Below are 22,831 nucleotides of genomic sequence, written 5' to 3' on the forward strand. Positions count from 1 at the left end.
AAGGATCACTGAGGCCAATTTCAGTGGCAATGTAACTTCCTAAGTCAACACAGTCTCCTACTTATATCCAATTATCATAATCTACAAGGGGACTGAAGCATTTTATAACACGAGTCACTTTGTAGTAAAATTGAAATAATCACATACATTTTCTCTAGGAGCAGAGCAATTCATTCACTTGCTCACAGGAAATAGAAAGGGGTGACAATGTTTTAATGCGTGTGTGATAGATGGATCTCTACATGAGGATCTGAATTCTTCCAAACCTCTCCTTAACAGAAACAGTCTTCCAAAACAATAGAATGTCTTAGATCACAGAGACAAAATATTGCCCCAAACTGGACAGCAGAAAGAGGAAGAGGGAGAATTGCAGAGAGGCTGAAATATAAAAACCCTCCAAAAATCGAAGCAGTCATGCAAACCTGATATTTCCTTTAGTTATTACCTAAACATATAATGGAATGACAGAAAACAAGTAACTGCTAGCTAAAAGTCAATGATCTTCTCCTTTTTATAATAGAAGCACATTACAGCAAATTTCTAGTCCATTTACTTTTTCTTTAAAGCTTTTGAACTACATCTCCATATATATACATTTATGAAGAACACACACACACACACACACACATATATCTCTAAAGGAGATCTGCTGCACACAAACAAGGTAGTGGCATATCAAGTACAGAATGAATGTGAATGTTTTCCTATATCTGCTAAAAATTTACTAGCAGCTACAATGTAAATGACAAATCAGGATGTCGGATCAAAACAGACATGATGTACATAAGACAAAAGAACATTTGATGTGTTGTAGACATTGAAAGACATGGACAATTTCTTTATAGGAAATATTACAGGATTATATTAGGATTTGATTCTAGCAATCCACTGAATTCTCCAGAAAACATTTCTCTACTGATGCAGAATTCTGTTCATCGCTAAGCTTGTGGAAAAGAACAACAGCAGAGAGCCTGAAAGACTGCAAGGGATTGATGCTCTTAAAAAGACATGCATTCTGAGCAGCTAGACTGTAGACCACAACAGCCTTTTCACACCTAAAGTAGAAGAGTTATAAATCTGTGATTATCGGGTATTGGTATCTGAAAGAAAGATCAGTGACTACTCCAGAATAGTTAGCAAAGTATTTCTAGAAATTCAAATAAGAAGCTGGAAATAAAAAGTCCTCTTCTGCAATCAAAGGAGACTGACTTTTCTGTCTTAAGCTATTACAAGAGGTGTTTTCCCCCCAAATTCTGTATATATATTACATATATAAGTAAACCTGTACAGGAATACAGGATATTAAAGCTTAGTACCATTAGAAGAAAGCACTCAAAATGTGAAGGTCGAAGGGCATGACAAGGATAGAGTTAAACAGAGTCATCATGAGCCGGCCAGTTAGCCTCATTAGTCTACAACAAGGTTCCTGGATGAAGAGGGAATATCCTCAATAACATTAACTACAAAGAATTTCTTTCTCTATAACAGTGTTAATATGTTTGAATTAAAGATAAAATGAAGGTTACTCTGAATATTTGACTGGAGAGCATTTTCCTTGCAGGAGAGTCAGAAAGCAGACACCTTGTACTGTGATGGCCTAAAAACACTGAATAAATACTTTGACCAGAGTTCCTTAGTCAAGAGCAGGGCCTGAAGGACACTCTAACCCCAATTGCCAATTCTTTCTGCTCCTACTGAATTTCAATAGGAGCAGAGACAGTTCAGCACCCTGTGCACTGCACTCACAGGGATTTGTTTCCAGCCAAACCCCATCTAACTTTGAAAACTGGAAGTCTGAGGATTTCATCAGCAATGAACCCAGGTAACAACTAGACTGAGTAAAATGGGTTAAATTTCTTTAAGTGGTTTGGCATTCTGATGCTCTGTAAATACTGGGAGTGCTCTCTCAAATGGTAAATGTCCAGCAGCTATTAAAAATAGCCTTATGATAAACTCAATTTAATTGTCTTGTGGAGAGCATGAAATTGAATACACTAAGGTCATTAACCTTCAATACTCAAATTCTGTTTTTCTATAATTATGTTTTCTAATCACAGGAACCCTGTATATCAGAGCCAACAACACAGACGTTACGCTACTAAACAAAAGGTGAGGCCTCAGGGTCAGCTGACCTTCATATTTAACACTCATAGACAGGTATACTTCATAAAGCAAGCATTTCTTGGTTTAGACTACTTCCTCATAATTCTAAACTTAAGAGCTATGCTATCTTCCTTCTTTTGGCAAGTTTTGCCCTTAACTATGTAATGAAAATGCTAGTGGAATTCATATTGCGTGATACCTATTTGCTATTTTATTGCTTATGTTATGTTTGGAAATAAATATGGATAAATTCAATTTATCCATCTTATATGTTGCAATCTCACAGGATTATAGCCCTTCATTTGAAATTCTGTGTGTAGTTTATAGAGTAATAAATGCTTGAAAGTGTTGTATTCTTCATGATCATCCTTTCAGAACATGAGATATCAATTCTTACTGAGCCTTCCAATGCATTTACACTTAACTTCTTCTTCTATAATCTTTCCTTACATTACAGTTTCAGCACTTGTAGTGATTACCGACTCCTTCTTATAAACTGTAGTGCTTACAGTTAATTTCAGAAGAAAACTCACTCAGTGGAAACTATTTTCTACACAACTTTGTGAGAAATCATAATTTGATATTTTAAAAATCATATTGTAATCCAGTTTTACTAACAGTTATCCAACATTATAGGCAAAAGAAATACTGTCAGAGCAAATGGCTGAAGGTGAAATGAGAAGGGCAAAAGGAAGAAATGGCACAAATCACTGGCCATCTTAGATGTCTGCATAGTAAGAGAAAAGAACAAGAGGTGGTAGAAATCCTAGCACATGATCAGGGCTGTGAAATAAATGGTAAAGCAGAGATCCAGCGGTATAACTCAGTTAGTTGCCCTCTATTTAATGTAGTTTGTTTCAGGAAGCTAGAAGACAGAGAAAAGATGGAAGGTGATGTTAGCTTGCACATGAAGGATTTGCTCTGAAGCCTGGAATGTGGAGGAACCCACTGAAAATCTAAGAGTGAACTGGAAAAAGAGTAGGGGATCTCTTCTGAAAAGCTTACTCCTGAAATCAAATCAGCAAAATCAGATAAATCAAGGTTTCTCTAGGCCTTCTGCAAAATCATTCAAAACAAACTGAGTGGTGGGAATGAGGGATGTTAGTTGTCTGGATATCTCCTGAGGAAGGAACATGTTTTGTCTAGTCTGCTCTTGAAATTCATTTGGGATAGAGAAGAAAAAAATGGCCCCATGAAGGTAGTCATACACTGAAAGAGGATGCTCAAAGAGGCCACAAAATCTCCATTCTTGAAGATATTAAAAATTGGACAAGGTCATTAGCAACCTCATCTAAGTTGGCTGTGCTTTGAACAGGGGTTTGAGCTGGAAGGACCTCCAAAAGTCCTATCCAAGCTATACTATTTCTTTGATGCTATGATCCTTTGTTAAATAGCTGCATTCTCAACCCTCAAAAGAGAAAGGAGAAAGAACTGTGAACACAGACTGAAACTGAACTTCAGCAAACTTAAGAATCAAACCAATATACACCTAGCTCAAAATCCTTCCTCCAGCAGTGGGTGAACTATTAATTGAAGTGATCATATTCTCACTTGAATCCCTTTTGCATGAGATGAATGAAATGTGGCACCAATCTTTAAGGTTGAAGAAGACACTCAACCTGCAGAAAAACCAATTCAAGTTGGACATTAGGAAGAACATTCTAGCAATAAAGGTAGTGAATTAACAAAAAAGAGCAAGTAGGTAAGTTGCAGAAGCTGCGACACTGGAGGCTGTTTAAGAATAGGTTGGACAACCATATGCTCACCCAGTAACATTCACAAACATGAGTTAAACTGGATAGTCAACTGCCTCCTTCTGTCTCAGCTAAAATCTGTGTCTGTCTCATAGACATCCACTCATCACTATGACTAAAACGAAGACACTCTTACATTTTCTTTTGATCTCTCCCTTCTGTTTCCTTTACCAATCACCAAATCTCTCGTCAGTGTTCACATACAGCAGCTGATGATGACTTTTGAGTTAGACTTCCTTCTAAATCCTCACATCCACATCTAAATCTCAATCAAGTTAGAGGATAAATATACTCCCCACACTACAGCCTGACTTCTCAAAGGTATTTGTATGTCTGAGGATCTGGATCTGGAAATCTATAGTTTCTTTTCTTAGTGTTTAATGTTACACAACAAACATAAGGCCAACTATTTCCTAAATGCTTCTTTGTAAGTGGGGTGGCTGCTGATTTTTCATCTCACCTCTGCAAATAATTACACTCTCTTGTACAAGCCATGGTTTTAAACAAAGGTAATTCAATGTTTCTCTAAGCTTAGGTATTGTAGCTTACTGCTGAATACAGATTACTTGTACTATTTGAAGCCTCTTTTTGTCAGGACACAAAAAGCAAGTGCAGGTAAACAAGACATCTATGTGGCTGAACCACCAGAGCACAGTAAAGCTAAAACAAACCATTTTTTTAGGCACATGGCAAAGTGTTCAGTATGTGTCTCTTCAAAGAGCAGGAGTACAATTGTGCTCTTAGATACTGGTAGATTTCATCTGCCTGCAAGCGCAATTGCCTACTTATCATGATGAAGAAAAAATATTATAACAATGATAACCTCTCTCTCTGCAAGCAGAAAAAGCAACATGAACAGTGAATCTGAAATAAAGCACAGCAGTGTTTTCGTTTCATCATTGCTTGAACCAAGATTAAAAAATGTTTCACACTGACCTTATTTTGTTAACAACAGGGCCATTTTTGTGATATCAACCTTTTTTTTTAATCTGTACTATCTTTGTGAAGTATATTAAGACTTAATTTTATTCAGTTACATTCTTGTGATCTTTTAAAACAAATAGACCAGACAATAAACTGGGACAGAAAAGCACTCAGGTGTACAGCAAAGACTTAAAAAGGATTCTTCACGGATATGGAGATCTGAGCTATCACACCCCAGTCGAGGTCAGGGCCTCCCTGTTATAATTCCATAGGGATGCTGAACAAACTTTGCATTGACGCACTTGCCTTACTGGAAATGTGCTAAAAAGGGTTTTGTTTCTCTTTCCTATGCTGTTTTGTGTGTGGATGTTAAATTGCCTGTTAAATGGGAAACACTTAGTGTGTGAATGTTAAAATCCCTCCCCAAGTCAAACTATTTTTAAGAAAACTGAAGGCACTGCAATCAAATGGCTGCCAAGATGCAGAATTTCAAAATAAAGTTGATTTTTTTTTAAATTATATTTTATCAAAATATTTGATCCCTGTGTATCAAGGGGACATATATAACATGGTGGCCTTTTTATACTTAGCAAATATTTACAGTATTAAATTAGACTGTTTATTTCGACTAAAATGCTGTGTAGTGAAATATCACAGCTATCTTATCTAAACACAGGGCTTCAGTACATGCAGAATAATAATTTAAAAACATGCAAAAAGTTATTCAGCATGATGGAAAGTGTAAGAATTTTTCTTTCAGTAAACATTATCTGGCATTCACATCTTTCTCACTATACAACACCACGGCTTTAATAGGGAAGTACTCAGACTGAAGCTGTCTCATCGTAAAAGAGGTGTGAACGTTCTCCAGAAGTCTTTCAACATCTTCTGACAAACAACACTACAAATTTGATACTCTGCGTGCCCCTCAAAGTTCACTTTCCTCTTCCATTTGAAGATAGCACCAGCAAAGATTATTGCACCTTAGCACGTACAGAGGGCTAAAGAACAGTCCATAGGGAATGGTTTCATAGTTTGTTTTTGTCTTTAAACAAGTCTGCTTTTAATTTTGCATTATCTGTGGTATGCCATTTAAGGAGGTGACAGCTGCCTAAAACATTTGGCTGGGTTCTTCTTTACTGGTATTAAAAATCAAATTAAAACTAGACTTTTTCCTCCAAAAGTCGTATGCATATATTTCATTTTACACACTACAGACAGTCTCTACTTCAACTATTCCTCTCCTCTGGGAAGTTATGTACCTGTATAAGCCCAAATATAACAGTGCCCTCGTACCTTCTGTTAAACGTTTGCTATTGAATGTCTTGATTGAGTGACTTTGCTCTGGAAAGCCAGAAGCTTGATGTAAGTTGCTGAACTATTTCTTTCCATGCAGTTTAAAAATATGGAAATAAAGTACCTTGAAAATCAGCCCCAGAGATTGCTTTTGTTCCATGCAGATGAAGGGGGAAAACAGTTTTCAAAAAGGATAAAATCAGCAGAGGAAAAATGCAACTGTCAAAACTCTAATGTGTTAACCAGAAATATAAATTAGATCCATGGAAGTACTTGACAATATTCGTTTCAGTAATACTGGAAAGGTTTGAAAATCAGACTGTCCTTGACTGTGGTCAAACAAAATTAATCTTAAATTTGAAAAGGAGAAAAAGAAGATGCCCAGATATAGGATATATTTGTTTTTTACTGCTGGCACTTGGTTCTGTAGGGCTATCATTAATTTTTAAAGTCAAAGCAAATCAGGAAACTTCATGTTTATCTACATCGACCAAGAAAAGCTCTCAGTATGCAAACAACTTTAGGACTTTGAGCCATTCTTCTTAAACAATGTAGTAACCCAGTTATTTGGTGTCAAGTAGCCTATGCAGTTACAAACTACTGCAGAGTGGGGCTGCTGACATGGTCTTCCCTGAGTTGAAATGATGGTCTGTATCCTCACCAGTCCTTGGCACCCTAGAAATCAGTAGGACAAGTATACCCTTAAGATACTCACTCCTTAGACACCTGCACTTGAAGCCTGTGGAAGCAGAGGTTTAAAGAAACTGTTCATGGGCTGGTTCATCTGCTTCTTAAAGAAGCAGCAGTACAACGGCTCCTCTTGATTTCTTGCCAGAGCCTTCAAGCAACATTTTTTTTAAACTCTGTTCATCTCTGGGTGCTCATTCCAGGGCTGATAAAACCTGTAGCTGTTTAACTCATTGCAGTTCATTATTTCTTGTATGATCAGTGATTGTTCATAGGTCCTGTCCCAGGTGGATTTGATTTAAAACTCAGAAATGTCTGGAGAAGTTCATGACCAACTGCTACCTAATTTATCAAGTAGCCTTCTGATACTACCTAGAAATCATAAAAACTCCAGATTCCAGATTACTGGAAGCTTTGGGGAAAAAGGGGAGTTTATATGGATCCAAAACCAGAGGTGCAAATCATATATTTCTATTAAACTAATCTATCTCTATTCATATAGGATGGGAAACAGAGTAATTGAACTATTTTGTTGTCATTGTGAAGTTATTAACAGAATCACAGTATCATAGAATCATTAAGGTTGGAAGAGACCTCTAAGATCATCAGGCTCAACTGTCAACCTAACACCACTGTGCCCACTAAACCATGTCCTGAAGTGCCACATTCACACACTTCTTGAACACCTCCAGGGATGGTGACTCCACCACTTCCCTGGGCAGCCTGTTCCAGTGTTTGACCACTCTTTCAGGAAACAATTTTTTCCTAATAGCCAATCTAAACCTCCCCTGGTGCAACTTGAGGCCATTTCCTCTCGTGCTATCAATTGTTACATGGAAGAAGAGACCAACGTCCACCTCTCTACAACCTCCTTTCAGGTACTTGTAGAGAGTGATAAGGTCTATCTACCTATATAAACAAGCCAGCAGACTGTTTTTCTGATTCACTGGGCAACTACATTCATTGCCATTCCTTGACATAAAGCAAAACAAAAAAGCATTTGAAAGATTATCGCTCAGTTGAATTAAGGTATACAATTACCTTACCTTTAAAGGACTCTGTGGTCAGTGTACATAAAAGTAAATGGCCTTCACAATAAGATGGGATCATGGATGTATCATTTTGTAATTTTTTCACTCAGAAATCAGATGAGTGTTTTGTAAAACAAAGATCACTCACCACTCACTTTCCCCCCCTGCAGTACTGTTCCTCTTCATGGCACCATCTACCAAACACTTTGGCCAGACCCCTAACTTGAACTGAGACATAGCTGCATTTAAGTCAGGGGGATAATGACATTTTATATCAGCTAGAAATCCCTTTATAGAAATCAATCTGGCACTACGATGTAGCAGTGTTTGCCATCAGATGCAGCAAAATAAATCATATGAAACATACAGCTGCTATGTTATCTAATGATAAGATCTATTTACAGCTACTTGGCATATTAACTAAGCTAATAAATTTTGCTTTGCATTGCAGAAGTAGCTGCATTACTAAAAATGCATTTCATAGCCTGTTGGCCCTCAGAAATGTCTTTGTTTTCCTGTCTTTTGATCAGTACCAGGCAAAAGAAAAACAGAACCAATCCAGCTACACAGGATGGAAGCAGCGTACCCGAGAAGTTGGAGGCTTGGCCACCTCAGTGCAGAGCTTGGTTCTGATGAAAATGTGCAATGGAGCAAATTCTTCAATCAACTCTGCCCCTTGTGCTTGCTTTTTTGGTCTGTCAGATTCATTCTTCTGGCTTTCTGAAACTGCATGCTCATCTATGTCCTCTTTTATCTCATCTATTTTACACTTTTCTCCTTTCATGCCATTCATGTCCTCTGCCTTCATTTAGTGGTTTCTAACTTCCATGCCCATGCCACCTTCCCATCCCCGCCCACTTCTTCAAGACAGTGTCCATGCAGCGAACAATGACACTTTCTAAGATCTGAAAAGAATTTACAGTCATGTAACCTCACACTGAGATGAAAACAAATTCTCCTAAACATTACAGAGCAGTCTTTGAACCTAGTCCAAAATTGTATTTTAAAGAAATTAAGTAATTAAAAGAAATCTAATGCTGACTAAAAAATTTTGAGTGATCCAGAATGTGCCATCCTAGGAAATGCAGTTCTGATGTATTTGTGTTCCTGCTTGCAGGAATAGGGTCCAAGTTTATTATTAGTCACTCTAAAAGAGATTTATAAGCATATATGCTCAAGGTGATGAAAAATAAAGATATAGTCACAAGTCTGGGCTTTTGCTAACACAAAAACTGGTATCTGAAACTTGTAAAAGCTCCTTTTGGAAGGCTTGAAATAATTGGTGCAAAGTCTCCTTTTCAGAACCTCCCTTTTTTTCTGAGCTTATTCAGGGAGGTATTAAAACTCAGAAGAGGCTTCTGGGTTCAAACCAAACCTTGTACTGCCAAGTTAAAGAAGCTGCATTAACACAGGATTACACTTTCTTTAGAAAATTTCTGATATGAACAGTTTAATTGAAATAATCCTACTTTTTCTTTTTGAACATTTTCATAGGAGATAATTTTTTACTTCTGTTTTCAAAGAAAATTCTCTGTTTACATCTTTTATTACATTCGGTGATAGTTCTCGTGGCTCTTGATATTTTTGCAAAAAGTTCTAGAGCTTATCACAGGGAGATTTTTTTAACCTGCTTTGTTATGAAACACACCTGTTTATAAAGTGAGTACATATCTTAGTGGAACATTTAGGTGTCACTCCTTTAAGATTCAGCTTCTCCTTTTGGATTTAATCTATATTGCTGTATGAATAGTGAGTTTATAAATGCAGTGCAGTACATTTTTCTACAAACATCAGGTTTTTTGAGTCAAAATATGACTAAGCAAAATGGACATTCAGCTATGCTTTTTATCTTAATTCAAGTGTTTTAACACATCTTTTCTTCTAAGAAGTGTATAAATAGAAGTATGTGGTTTCCTAAAGCATTTTGAAATGTGATTTAAATGGTACCATGTGTGATACTATACTTAAATTTTCATTCCTCCCCCAGAATATGTAGATGAGCTATTTACATCCAGACTGTGCTTCTCCTCTCCAAAAGTGGAAACATAAACAGTAGGAAGTCCTTTTGTGTCACAGCCACACTTCAAGGTGAGATGTCATTGCTGGTACTGTTTGTGTTCTGCTCTCTCCTCACAGATTTCAGGCTGATTGGGATCTGCAGGAATTACTCCTGCATGAAGAAGACAGAAAAGCCTAAGGAGCGAGGGCTGTGGATTACCAGCATGGCTAACTGTAAAAGCTGTGCAGGAAAGACATGCATGAGTGATTCTTACCTATATGAGCACACAGATGCTTCAGTAATGTTTGTACTAGATACAAACAGAGAAAAACAAGAGCTGTTGAAACTACATCTGAAGTGGATGTATTTTATCTCAGGACCAAAATGCCAGAAGAGCAGCTCAAATCCAAATATTAAGTAATCTCAGAATTCTTTATAACTTTGTTTTCCAGTAAATTCTGTCACCCAGTTAAGACATGTGTCAGCAACCATCTCTTATCTGCATTTAAAATGTCATCATCTTGCTAAAATCTTCCAACTTCATTCCATGTTTCAATTTCAAATCTATTTAACGTGTATTATTTTAAAATGCTTAGCTAAAGCATTATAGTGAAGTAAAGCAAGTGAGTGAAGAGAAAGAAAAAAAACGAAAACCAAGTAGCATACAGAAAAAAATTACTTCCTTCATCAAAAGAAAACGCAGTATTTACAACAGACATTAGTGAAGATTTACAAGGTAAGGTTCTGCAGTCTGAATAGCTTAAATTATCGTGTAGACTTTTAAGATACAAAAATGAAGAATAGTCTGCTCAGTGGTGTTGTTACGAGTCTAGGAAAGAATCATGTACTAAGAAAAATAATTCTTCAAGGCACTTTATATCTTTCTCCTTTGGTTTGTCCTTTACACTTTTTAATTTCCTACTCTCTTCTGCCAGTACTACTATCCAGCTTCACAAGTCAGCCTGAGTGATTTAAGGGAAGAGTGTAACAATAATACTTGTCATTTTCTAACTTTCCCAACAAATCCAATGATTCCTTAAAATAAAGAAATATGGGTACACATTAGATAAAGGTATTTAGGCCCCATTTTCACACTGGCTCAAATAGAGTTTAAGACCAATTCAACATCGTTCTAAGATATCTGATGAAAAAGTAAGTTAGACTTCTAAGTCACCTAGAAGCTTTTTTAATATTTTACCTAGTGTTTAATTAAAATATCACAACCCAAGTAGAAAGCAAGGCTTTCCTTCATTATGTGCATCTCTGAACAAATCAGCTCCAAGCTGTAATAGGAAAATGTGTTTTCGAGAGGAGCAAGCACACAGCTGCTTAACCATATGGAAGTGTAGTTGCATGAAGCTCTGTTAATATCCACTTCTCACTTCCTCACTTACATCCAAATGCATTGCCCCAGGGCAGGCTCCTACTTCCACATTTGCTCCCCTGCAGCCTCCTGCTCATAGCATCCTTTTGTCCTCCTGTAGTACCTCAGATGTTCCAAGAGCTTTACGAGGTCACCCAGCTTCATCCAGCCTAGACCTTGAACACTGACAAGTCTCCTGCCAAACATGCAGTCTTGGACAGCTTATTTTAGATGAACTTTAGATGCCTCAGGTAATCAAATATAAATGCATCACTTACTGGAAAATTGAATCAAACAATTTCACATCCTTTCCACGCTGCTGGAAACTCACAAAGTAACAATATCGGTTCGCAGGGGATATACACTGCTTTTTCCGTCACTTACTATGTGTAGGTTTATACATAAATATGATTTGATCCTCTCATTCTTAAGTTTTCTGCAGGAAAACTTAAAAGGAAGATAGATGGGGCCCAATGTGCAGAATTCTATGCTTTGAAAAACTAGATCATAAATTATGCATATGACAGCTAATAAAGAGTAAACCTATAAAAGGAGTTAAACATCTAGATTAATATCAGAAGCATGAACATGCCTAAACCAATTATCTTTACCTGATAAACTTACCGATAGGTTTCAAGTTGACAAAGAAATAATTTATGTACCACATACAAGGGCCGATTACTTTCTCTGTTGAATTTGTCATGGATATAAGTAAATTCTCCATTTATTAGCACAGAATTAGAGAGGGAAACTTCTTAGCACAGACCTGATTGCTTACTATACCCATTTTTCACCAGTTTCTTTTAAATAACCAACAAAAGAAGACTCCAATTCTTCTCTCACAATGACAACAGAAACATACTATAAGAGAGCAAAATACTCATGTAGCATACAAAAATTTCCCTAGGGTGTGACTAACTAAATAGGTAGCTCCTTAAACCTCAACAAAATTCACATGACTGAACTGAAATACAAAATCAGAACCTGCTACCAAGCTCATAGTCTCTACCCAACAACCATCAAAGAAAATGCACGCTCAGTTCTGTTGCTCTTTCCCTGTGGGCTTTAGGCACTGCATCCCATCTGTGCTCTCATCATTTGTCTGTGAGCTGTGTTCTTAGGTGGTATTCTGCTTTCACACCCTTCTGAAAGTGCCTGGTGCCTATGGAGATGCTTCATATGGAACTTACAATCACCAACACTCAGAAAAAAACAAACCATGCCATTTAAACAGTATTCTACGTTGCAGGGTGACCAAAGACACGATGGCCTTTGAAAAGACGAATCCAAACATGGCAGCATCCTCTCCATGGTAAGGAGAAAGAATTTGGAGAGATTTGTTTCTGAAACCAAGCACCTGAGTTTGCTGCTTACTAGATATGAATAGGCACCTCAGTGCATCTGATGAACTGAGGAAGCACTGTCATGATATCCCAAAGCAAAGGTACTTCACTTGTGCCCAGTTCAATTGGAAGCTATTCAACTGTTGTGGGGGAAACGAGAAATTCATTGCTATCTGAGTTCCTGACACAAGCTGGCCCTTAACCCAGAAATTACAAGTAGTTTCTTCCATCACCTGTGTACACAATATAAGTGCAGCAGGAAGAATAAGGGTTGCCCTTACTCTCCATACAGATTAATTTTCAAAGAAAACTCTGAATCTTTCAAGTTGCCTTGGGCTTTTCTTTGGCATGTGCATGAGAATGAAGTGACAGCCTTTAGGGAGGATGGGGAAATAAAATAGTACTTTGAATGTTTCCTTTACTGTTAGATATCAGTAGTGTTTATTCTAATGTATCACCTAATCTCAAGTCATGTCAACAGAAAGGCTCCACCAGAGACTGCAACAAATTGTTTACTCAATAAAGGTCATTCAATTGGTGGTGTTCATCATTTAGTTCCATTGTGAACACAAGCCCAGCTCTGACATTTAACAATTTAAAGCTACGTAGGGTTACTTTTTCCAAGATTAGCCTCATTGCCAGACAGAATTCTAGTAAAATTGTTTTAAAGATGAAGTGTGAAATGGTTCTTCTGATTTAAAGGCAGTATACTTTTTTGACAGGTCTGAGTTAAGCATTTTGTGGCTTTACTTACCTTGTTTAAGAATAAAGTGACAATTTGCTGTTCATGAATATGTTGAAAAAAGTAGTCTATACCATATTTTCCCTTTCAAGTCAGTATAAAAGTTTTTTAAGAAACAAGTAGAAAAATGCAGAAAATACTTTGCCTGCTTTGTTTTTGTTAGAAACTGCTCTGGGGAGTTAGGTCCCTCCTCTCATTGCAGCTTGCTTTCTTTCTGCAGAGCAGAAGCTTTGTAACAGAAGTTTAGCCCTTGTGACTGCAAAGACAGCTTTCTAATGTACTTGAGATACCAGCAGGTATAAAAGATTGTACCTCACACCAAGCATTTTGTGTTGTCTTTTCCCAGCGATTTGTAGCACCTGTGCTCTGCTTCCTACCACAGAGAAGGTAGTAAGAGAAACTGCAGTCTTCCAGTTGTCAGAAGACACTTTCATCTATGTTGACCCCAAGCCAGAAAGATATCTCTTATCTTTTCCTCCTTGTTTATCTTATGTGATATCTCTTCACACAGCACAGTTGTGTATTTTGCTTTGGTTTGTTTTTTTAAAAGAAACAGAAGCCTGAATTAGGAGCTAAGGGGATGAAACACAGACAGCAGACTTGTGCAGAGCAATACCTAAAGGAATGGACAGAAATGTCTGGCTGCTGCAACACCTATACTTGAGTAGCAGGAGTGAAGGGGCCCTGCTAGAAACTATCTGGTTGTCTTACTATTCCTTTGGCATGCATTGAAAGACAGTGAAAGGTGGAACGGGATGGGAATGACACCTGGGAAGGAAAAAAATGAATTTGGAAGGGAAAAGGAAGGGAAAAGGAAGGAAAAGCCCAGCAAACAGGTGTTCAGAAATGAAGTAACATTTAGTCAGTAAGTCCCTTCTTTTAAAGTCTTCAAGACATTTTCAGTAATGTCTACTTGTAATATCTTATGCAGTTGTGAAATGCCTCTATGTGCACTGCAGAGAAGCTGTGGCTTCAGGTACAGAGCACAAACAAATAGAATTACTGTGTAAAAATGGAGTTGTCATGTTTCCCAGACACAAGCACCATAGACACACTGCAGCTTGTAGAGCCTGCTCTGTAAACCCAGTATATCTCATGTGGGTCAGATTCACTGCATTTGAACAGGTAATCTGTACAACAGAGGTATGTTGAGCTGCTGCACTGTGAGCATACTCAGACCGAGACTTCCATAAGCTCACCAGATCACAACCACATTTCCCATCCAATAATTAATATTCTCTGATTCTAGATACATATACATATGTACAACTCATAAACTGAAGCCGCTCCAAATGTGGAGACACAAAATACCAATTAACATACCACGAAAAACTCCACAAGTGCACATTTCTGCTGTATGCACTGCAGACAAGTCTCTTATCCTAGCTCCCATTCCCTCTGGTCACAGTTCATTGCTACAGAACTCCTGAAGTAAGATGAGTTGTGGCATGAACCTGGAATGTAATCACAGACCTTTACACCTTCAATCTAAAGTAGTCCCAGAAGAGTTACCGTAATGGCATGCCTCACATGTTGCAGAGAAAAATCAACTAGACCGTTTGCCATATTATAGCCCATTGTTCTGATTTTAGCAATGCCACAACATAGCTCCAGTGTGTTTAAATAAGTTGTAACTTAGTTTAATATATATCTGACCACAAAGCCTTTCTTCATTTGAGTCACACTTTTTTAAATGACTTATGTTTAAAGGAGTATATGCAGTTCCACTGTTCTTCTGCCACCTAATCTCTGTGTGCCAGTCAGTTACAGCCTCAGGACATTCAGAATCTGCTGCAGTTATAAAAAGAGAAACATAATTTGGTTTCAATACACATCTCAGATACAGAATTTAAACACTATAAACAATGAAGCGCTAAAAAAACCTCATAACCCAATAACCCAAGAAATTTTTTAGGAAACTACATAAACTGACTGCACAAATGTGTCACATAACAGTTTGAATAACTTGAACTCCTTGGGAAGTACCTAAGATTCTTCATTTATTTTAGCAATTTCCACACTGTCCAGATTAATTTCTTGAAATTATATCCTGTTCAGCAAAAACAAATCATAAAATACAGCATCATCCCTCAACAGTGAGCACTTCCAACTACACAATTAAAACTGAAGGGATCAATGGAAAACTAAAGAAACTTAGTATTTCATTTTCAGCTAGATGAAAAGCACCTTCCTCTGGAAGGCAGGAGTTCAGAGCATCTAAGCCTTTACAGGGACTCATTTAGAGCTGAAATCAGAGGTTCAAATGTACACACTAAGAACTTCTGGGAAGCTTTCTAGTATTTATCCCCTTAAAGCTGGGATTCAACATCCCACATGCCATGCCTCTGTTGGCACTTCTATCACTAGCCTAGCAACATAAGGATTTAAGAACAACCTTCTTCTCACAGGATATGAACATAATTTCTTCTTCATTTGATTGAGTCAGAAAAAAAAATTCTATGTGGCTGTCCTATAACTCCTAAAAGCAAAATCGCTTGCACATGAAAATAAGAGTGACAACAACCATAAGAAAAAAATGGCAGGAAGGGGATTACTTGGATATCAAAGTAAATACTGATATGATTACAGATTAGGCATGATTAAGAACGTTGCTAAATTGATACCTTAGAGAACTGCAGCCATTTGCATCATTGAACAAAGGTTGCTATAGAAATAGACTTAGTTAGGGCATCTTCTAGTGTAGTCATACCTAATTTTTAAGCCTCTTGCCCTGATGGTATAATCCATGACTTTAAATGTCTGACTTCTCTAAACACTACAGGGGGACAGTCACACTTGAGCACAGACAGAATTTCTGAAGGACAGACACAATATCTTCCTAAAGAAATGATGAAGAATGGGTGTGTTTTATACATGATCACTCTCGAGACTTCAAGTGCCTCCCTGAATCAAACTTCTAAAATGAAGAAAGAGTTCATTTCAACGTTATCTGGGTGTAGTTGAGTACATCAGGAGACAGAAGATTGTTGATTTTTTTTTAGCTTGCTGGAAGGGAGGAGGAGTCCTAATCACTGAATTAGAGAATCATGATCCTTACAGTCCTTTCCCTCTGGCCCCATAAACCATGTTCTTTTTGCTGTAAGACTCGCAAGGTCTCCCCAGGCTGTTGCAGAAGATCTGAGCCCAGTTCCCCCTACAGGCTCTTGGTCAAGGCACCCTTCTGGGAAATAAAAAATGCAAGACCTAACTGCTGTAGGTTAAAGAAGACAGTGAACCCACTGAGGTACCAAGGTTTTGGCTTGGGTGGCAGTGTGATTTCCACAAGTGTTTTTGAAGAAAATTTTGTTCAGATTTAGTATGCCAAATTTGCAAATCCAGATCAGGATAAGCTACTGGGACACTCGACTTAGCCAAGATAGCAGATGTTCTGGGTATAAACAATACAACATAGAAGTACTCAGGAAATTTCACTTGGGTCCTATTGAATTTCACATTCCCACTAACTCAGGAAGGTTTTGTAAAGAGCACTCTTAAGTGACCTTAAACATTATTAGGTGCTGTTTCTTGTACATTCACCCTTTGTTATGCACCATTGTAGTTTTGTGGCTCAAGGTTTAATCAATAAAGAGCACTGGTGAACAAGATTAGTTGTTCCTCAGCATTGTGACCACACACAATATTAATACAATTGGCCTGAGATTAAATGACCATGAGACTGCAAAATCTGAGATGTCCTTCTCAGTTCAGTAATGATTCAGTAGTGATAAAATGGATGTTCAAGAGCTCTCTTCTTGCTAGGATTATAACTCTTTGTGGAATTTTCAGTTAAAACCCCATTCAGAATTATGACAAACTAAGGTCACTTCAAAGCCTCTTTTTAACTTTTAATGGAGAAATGTCACTGAGTGGCTCGCCATAAAGATTAAAAAAGTTTATCTTGTCTGACATACTGAAGGCATGAAGGTGAAAAATTTTGTTTTCATTATGAATTGCATTGTTCTGAATCCATTTCCTATAGCTTATGTTGAAACATTTAATGAGTCCTTGCATTACAAGTTACAAACATAAATATGGTTAAAGTAATAGAAGTGGAAGCAGAAGATTCCTTTCCAGTGGATTCAGACTCTTATTTCCATTCTAAATAATAGAGTGTAACAACCTTCCTATACAAGGGCATCTAAGTCCTTCATGAAAAATCAGAATACCTACCAGTTATTTAAGATTATGAAGCAAAGCCCTATTCTTACTGATAGCAATACAAAACTATCTATGAATTTAATGGAAACAGTATGTGGCTCTCAAAACTAGTCAGTATTGTGTTTTTCAAATAATATTATCTATGACTGATAGGCAAACCACTACATTAAGAATTCAGCTTTTACTTATCTAAGTGTCTCCTCTGTATTTGTTCTTGACACAACTTCCAAACCTGTCTCAATTCTTTAAGAAGCTTGATTACGGCTAGAAGCATGTTACTTCTGAACTAATACTTCCTTAACTCTGTGTAAGTAATTTCTCTCCTTTTCTCCCACCTCCTCACACAATCCCGTTTGCCTGAAGTCTTGCTGTCCTCTAGTGGTAAAGGGCTATGACATGTACACTTCTGGGAGCATTTAAGAGTAGATGTCCTCTCTCCTTCATTGTGATTTTCATCATCTCTGCTCCAACTAATTTTCGGGTGTCTCAGCAAATGGATTCTGGAAAGAAGCTGATGATCTCAGCTTGACAGACTGTAATAATGTTACTGAGTGAAACATAGTAAGTTCAACAGCTATTTGAACTTACAACTATGCCCCAAGGTTGAATTTGTTAGGTAGTTTACAATTAACCACCTGTATGCTGTATTATTTTAATCTTGAAAAGAAAAAGCAGATGTGTTAGAGAGTCTCATAAACATGCCTATGAAAATAAATTATCTTAAGACTTCAGATAGCATTTTCAGCAAATTTCTTCAGACCTCAATTGTACAGTCTTACTTTTAAAACAAGGTTATGGCAAACTCTTGCTTATGAATGTAAACTTCTAACTTGACCTAATGATGAACTGCAATCAGTTTCTGAGTTACTCTGTCTCCTATACTCACTAACAAGACCTTAAATTACTCATACCCCAGGTATGCAATTTCATGTTGGGTTACAGAAAGACTGTGTATGGCGTAAGTCAGTCATGATGATGGATATAGCCTCAGTCCTGTTATCAGATGAAAAATGGAAGACCACCTCTACTTCCCCACCATCTAGCAGACATTCCTTCAGTTGCATCCAGAATCCTACACACCAGTCATAGTGGCTGGTGAATCATGGAACTGCTGCCATGTAACACAAAGGTCTCAGAGGAGCACAGAGGCAGATGCCTCTCATGCAGATGAATGAAATGCAGTTGTGGCAACAGGGCAGAGACAACAAAGTAATTCTCATGCTCAGAGCTCAGATCTAGCACTTTCAGGATTTTTGGAAAAAACAGAATGCTAGATTCAAAACTGATCATCTCAGCTGAGAAGTTCACCCCGACTTCATTGTGTTTTACATCAGACCTCATGTTATACAAAAGTAAGAAGCTGAGTAAGCAGAACAGTTATTTAGCTTATTCAGTCTTGCACTTACTTCATAGGGTAGAGTACTGGGAAAAGCCAACCAGTTAATAAAGAACAGCCCAATAGCAAACAGCCTTTTAGAGCAAGGAACTAGAATCATATATAATCCAGGACAAAAACAATATTTTAAAAATTACCATACTGTATCTTTTCACTGCATGTCCTCAATAGAACTCTCTTTATCACATTCCATCAGACACAGATATTTTTGAATAATGAATGAAATCATTAAAGTTATCAAATTGATTCAGTGCAGGCACAAACAATAGTGATTTATGAAAGGCTTCTAGCACACTTTACTTATATCTGTGGTATATAGCCTTAAAAGTCACTCCAACGTCTGAGTTAACAAAAAAGATAGTGTAGAAGTTGGCTCAGCTGCCTTTCATTTAAAGCACCTTCTGCTTTCATGTTATTATCAACATTAATTCTACTCATAGCAACTCTTATTTTTAATGAGGATTCAATCTGCAGCAACCTATCATCTTTAAATCTTTCTCAGCTACCTCTTATCTTGATGTAACCTCACCTTGCACACTAAATTTTACAGGAATACATAGGTAATAAAATATCAGCTGTATTAATTTGTAAAATGAACATCTACTAACTTGGAGCTGAACCTAATAATGCATATAGGAAAATGAACCTTCTTTCAGGAGGCCAGTTCTTGCAGCTGTACTTTTCTCTATGGGACAGATCCTCAGATCCGTAGATTGTGTTTGTTAACAATCACCACCGACTCCTAAAATGAAATAGAGTCAAGAGTAAGAAACTTCAACAATAAACCATGTAGTGATATAGTGGATATATCAACAGCAATATCCCTACAGATGCCAAGTAAATATTTTTAAACTGTAGCTCAGCAGATTTACGTAACAGCTAATAAAGAATTTAGAATGTTTGCGCAAAATTTGCTATGCCATAAAGCACAAAAGCCATGGGCTTCTAAGTAACACACAAAACAAACAAAATCATACTCTCAGTAGGAGAACATTGGCAGGGTAGTTGCTCCATTGTGGATCAGGAGTACAGGTTGCATACTGACCCTCAAGGGATAGTTAGAAGAGCAAATCTGTGAGAGGACCAGTCAGTGTACTGTATTCCTTGTTATGTGGATTCAGGGATGGAAAGCAGTCTGGTTCTGTTACAGCTGAAGTCATGAAGGAGCTTTACAAAGTACAGATCCTCATCTGACAAATACATCTGTACTGTGTCTGGCTGAGACAGAGCTAATTTTCTTCACAGCAACCCGTATGGTGCTGTGTTTTGCACTTGTGACTAAAAGAGTGTTGATAGAACACCAATGTTTTAGCTATTGCAGAGCAGTGCCTGCACAGTGTCAAAGTCTTCTCTGCTTTTCGCTCTTCCCACCAGCAAGTAGGCTAGGGGTGGGCAAAAGGCTGGGAGGGGGTACAGACAGGACAGTTGAGTTGAAGTGAGTAAAGGCATATTCTGTGACATAAAATGTGACATTCAGCAATAAAACTCAGTGGTAGTCTTTCCAGAACAGCTGTTCCTCAGAGACTGGCTTGGCATCAGCCTGCTGGTAGGAGGTGGTGAGAGATCACCTCTTCATCAGCTGTGGCTTTTTTTTTTTTTTCTCTTTTTTCCTTCACTAATTAAACTGTCTTTACCTGGACCCACAAGTTTTTCTCACTTTTGCTCTTCCAATTATTTTCCCCCTGCTGGGCTGGGGTAGCAAGTGAGCAGTGGTGGGTGCCTTGCCATAAGCACTGGTGGGTGCTTAGTTGCTAGCCAGCAACTAAGTTGCTACCCCACCACATCTCACACATGGATTGTCTTAATGACCTTTCTAAATTAGGTAAATAATAGCAATGCTAAAAATGTAGCTACTCAAACATCCCAAATGTCTTCACTGACTGGTGAAGAACTTTATGACACGATTCACGCAGCATCAATGTCCTCAAAGGACTAAGGATTGGGCTGCTCCAATTGAAGCCTAAAGAACTAACTTAACATGACAAGGCAATTTTTTAAAGAACTTCATATGATATTTTCTCCAGCAATCAATTTTCTCGGTCAATTCATTTTTGAAAGTTAAGACAGCTCATCCTCAGATATTCTGAGACACTATTTCCAACATCTATCTGTGCAATGAACAGTTGGATTTCTTTCTGAATTGTCCTAATCAGTGATATAAAGCAATCTGTGTTAGTTTATAAATTAGATGTTGAAGCAAGCTATTCTAATCTCTAAACATTAGGAAAGGCAATCCATGAAGCAACAGGGAAGCAGTGTAATTTTCCTGTTTAGAAAGGGTTGTGTTAATATGATCTCTATTATCCATAAAAATTCTATAATGCACCCAGAGGCAGCATTAGAGAAACAGCACCTACAGTTCTTCCAGTCTATTTGTTAATGTCAAGTGGATTATTAGAAGGAATCTGGAAGCTTTTACAATACTACCCTTTTATTCTAGGATTAAAGCTTGGATTTTTTACTTTCACAAACTCAGAATGTGAGAACGATTCAGTTCAGGCACCAGCATGAAACATATTTTTAATTATTCCTAGAGCTCAAACAGCAGTAAAGTGGAGAAACAGCCCTATACCAACATGCAAGTAAAGAAACCAAGAGCCTTTCTTTGTTACAGAATCACAGGTTCATTTGCTGAATCACCTAATAGTATGCAGGCTGTTATTGTCAGTATCAGGGAAAACATAGCAACATTCTTCTTTTTCCCACAATTGTCACATATGCCGTATGTCTTTTTGACTGAAATGGGGTTTAACTGGAGTAGATCATCAACGTAACCATAAATGATATTCAGACAAGAAATTATTTTTTCCTCATGAAAACAAAGGGGTAAAGTTAGGGCAAACATAATTACCAAAACCCAGAGACTTTACTCAAGGAAATAAACCAACTCCCTTTTCTCTGTTTTACACAGAAGTAATTTTACCCTCCCATAGATTCTGAAATTCAGGGATGCATAATTGGAAATATATTTCTAAGATTTTTTTTTCCGTCTGTGAAGGGGAAATCGCTCCCCCCAGTCACGGCTAACAAACCTGGCACATATGTGAGGCAAAATCTGCTTTAAAGTAGCAACATTTTTGTTATTTACACCAACAGTAGGGCAAGTTCTAAAATTTGGGAACAAATGGATGTTCTTTTCAACCTTGGGGATCAGCTTCTCTGAAATCTCCAGTGTGGGTGAAGGAGCCAGACAGGGTTTTTTGAGGAGGCAGAGAGGGAAAGGGCATGAGAATAAATTAAGAGGCAGATAAACTACAACTGCCTTATTCCTGAAATGTAAGTTTTTCAAACAGAGAAGTTTGAAGTTCTTCGCAAGTTTCAGACAAAGCCCAGAAGCGGCACAAGACACAGGCACTGAACTTGGATGTGACATGGCACCACTACCCTGCACTTATTTCTCGGTGGACCCACTACCATCTCTTCTCAGTTTCTTTGCTTCAGAGTGTGCCAACTGGTCAAAGAGGTCACAATCTTAGGGTGGCGGGAGATAATTCCCCGACAAGGTTTCTACCACAGAAAATCTTGTGGCACAACCTGTGTGCCCGTTTGGCCGAGGCGAATCTAGCGTTATAAAGGTGCAAACCAGCCCAGGGCACGCACAGCCTCCGGTCTTCAGGGCAGGTGACGGACCCTGTCGGGCCCTGCTCTCTGAGGAGAAATGGACACTTTTTTTGGTTGATGCTGCCCAGCTACTCAGCAGGGCCCGGCGACGCTGAGGCTTCCCCAGAGCACGCTGAGATGGTGCCAGTGGGAACAGAAGGGTTTGCCATGCTTAGCTCCTGTTTTCAAAGGCGAAAACTCAAAAAAAACCCACAGAGGAACAGATTCCCACTCTTCAGCGGACCGCGCCGCCGCTCCGCCTTTCCTCGGCCTTCGTGGACAGCTGGTGCTCCCCCTCTCGGGCCGCTCCAGCAGTGCTTCCCGGGCGGGAGCCGTCGTGGGACGAGGAGGGAGGGGGCAGAGGGAGGCGGGCGGCTTCCTCCCGTCCTCCCTTCCTCGTCCGGCTGCCACAAGGAGCGGACCATGGCGGAGCGG

This window comes from Mesitornis unicolor, unplaced genomic scaffold, assembly GCF_000695765.1.
Source record: "Mesitornis unicolor isolate BGI_N332 unplaced genomic scaffold, ASM69576v1 scaffold1033, whole genome shotgun sequence".
In the NCBI taxonomy this organism is placed as follows: domain Eukaryota; kingdom Metazoa; phylum Chordata; class Aves; order Mesitornithiformes; family Mesitornithidae; genus Mesitornis; species Mesitornis unicolor.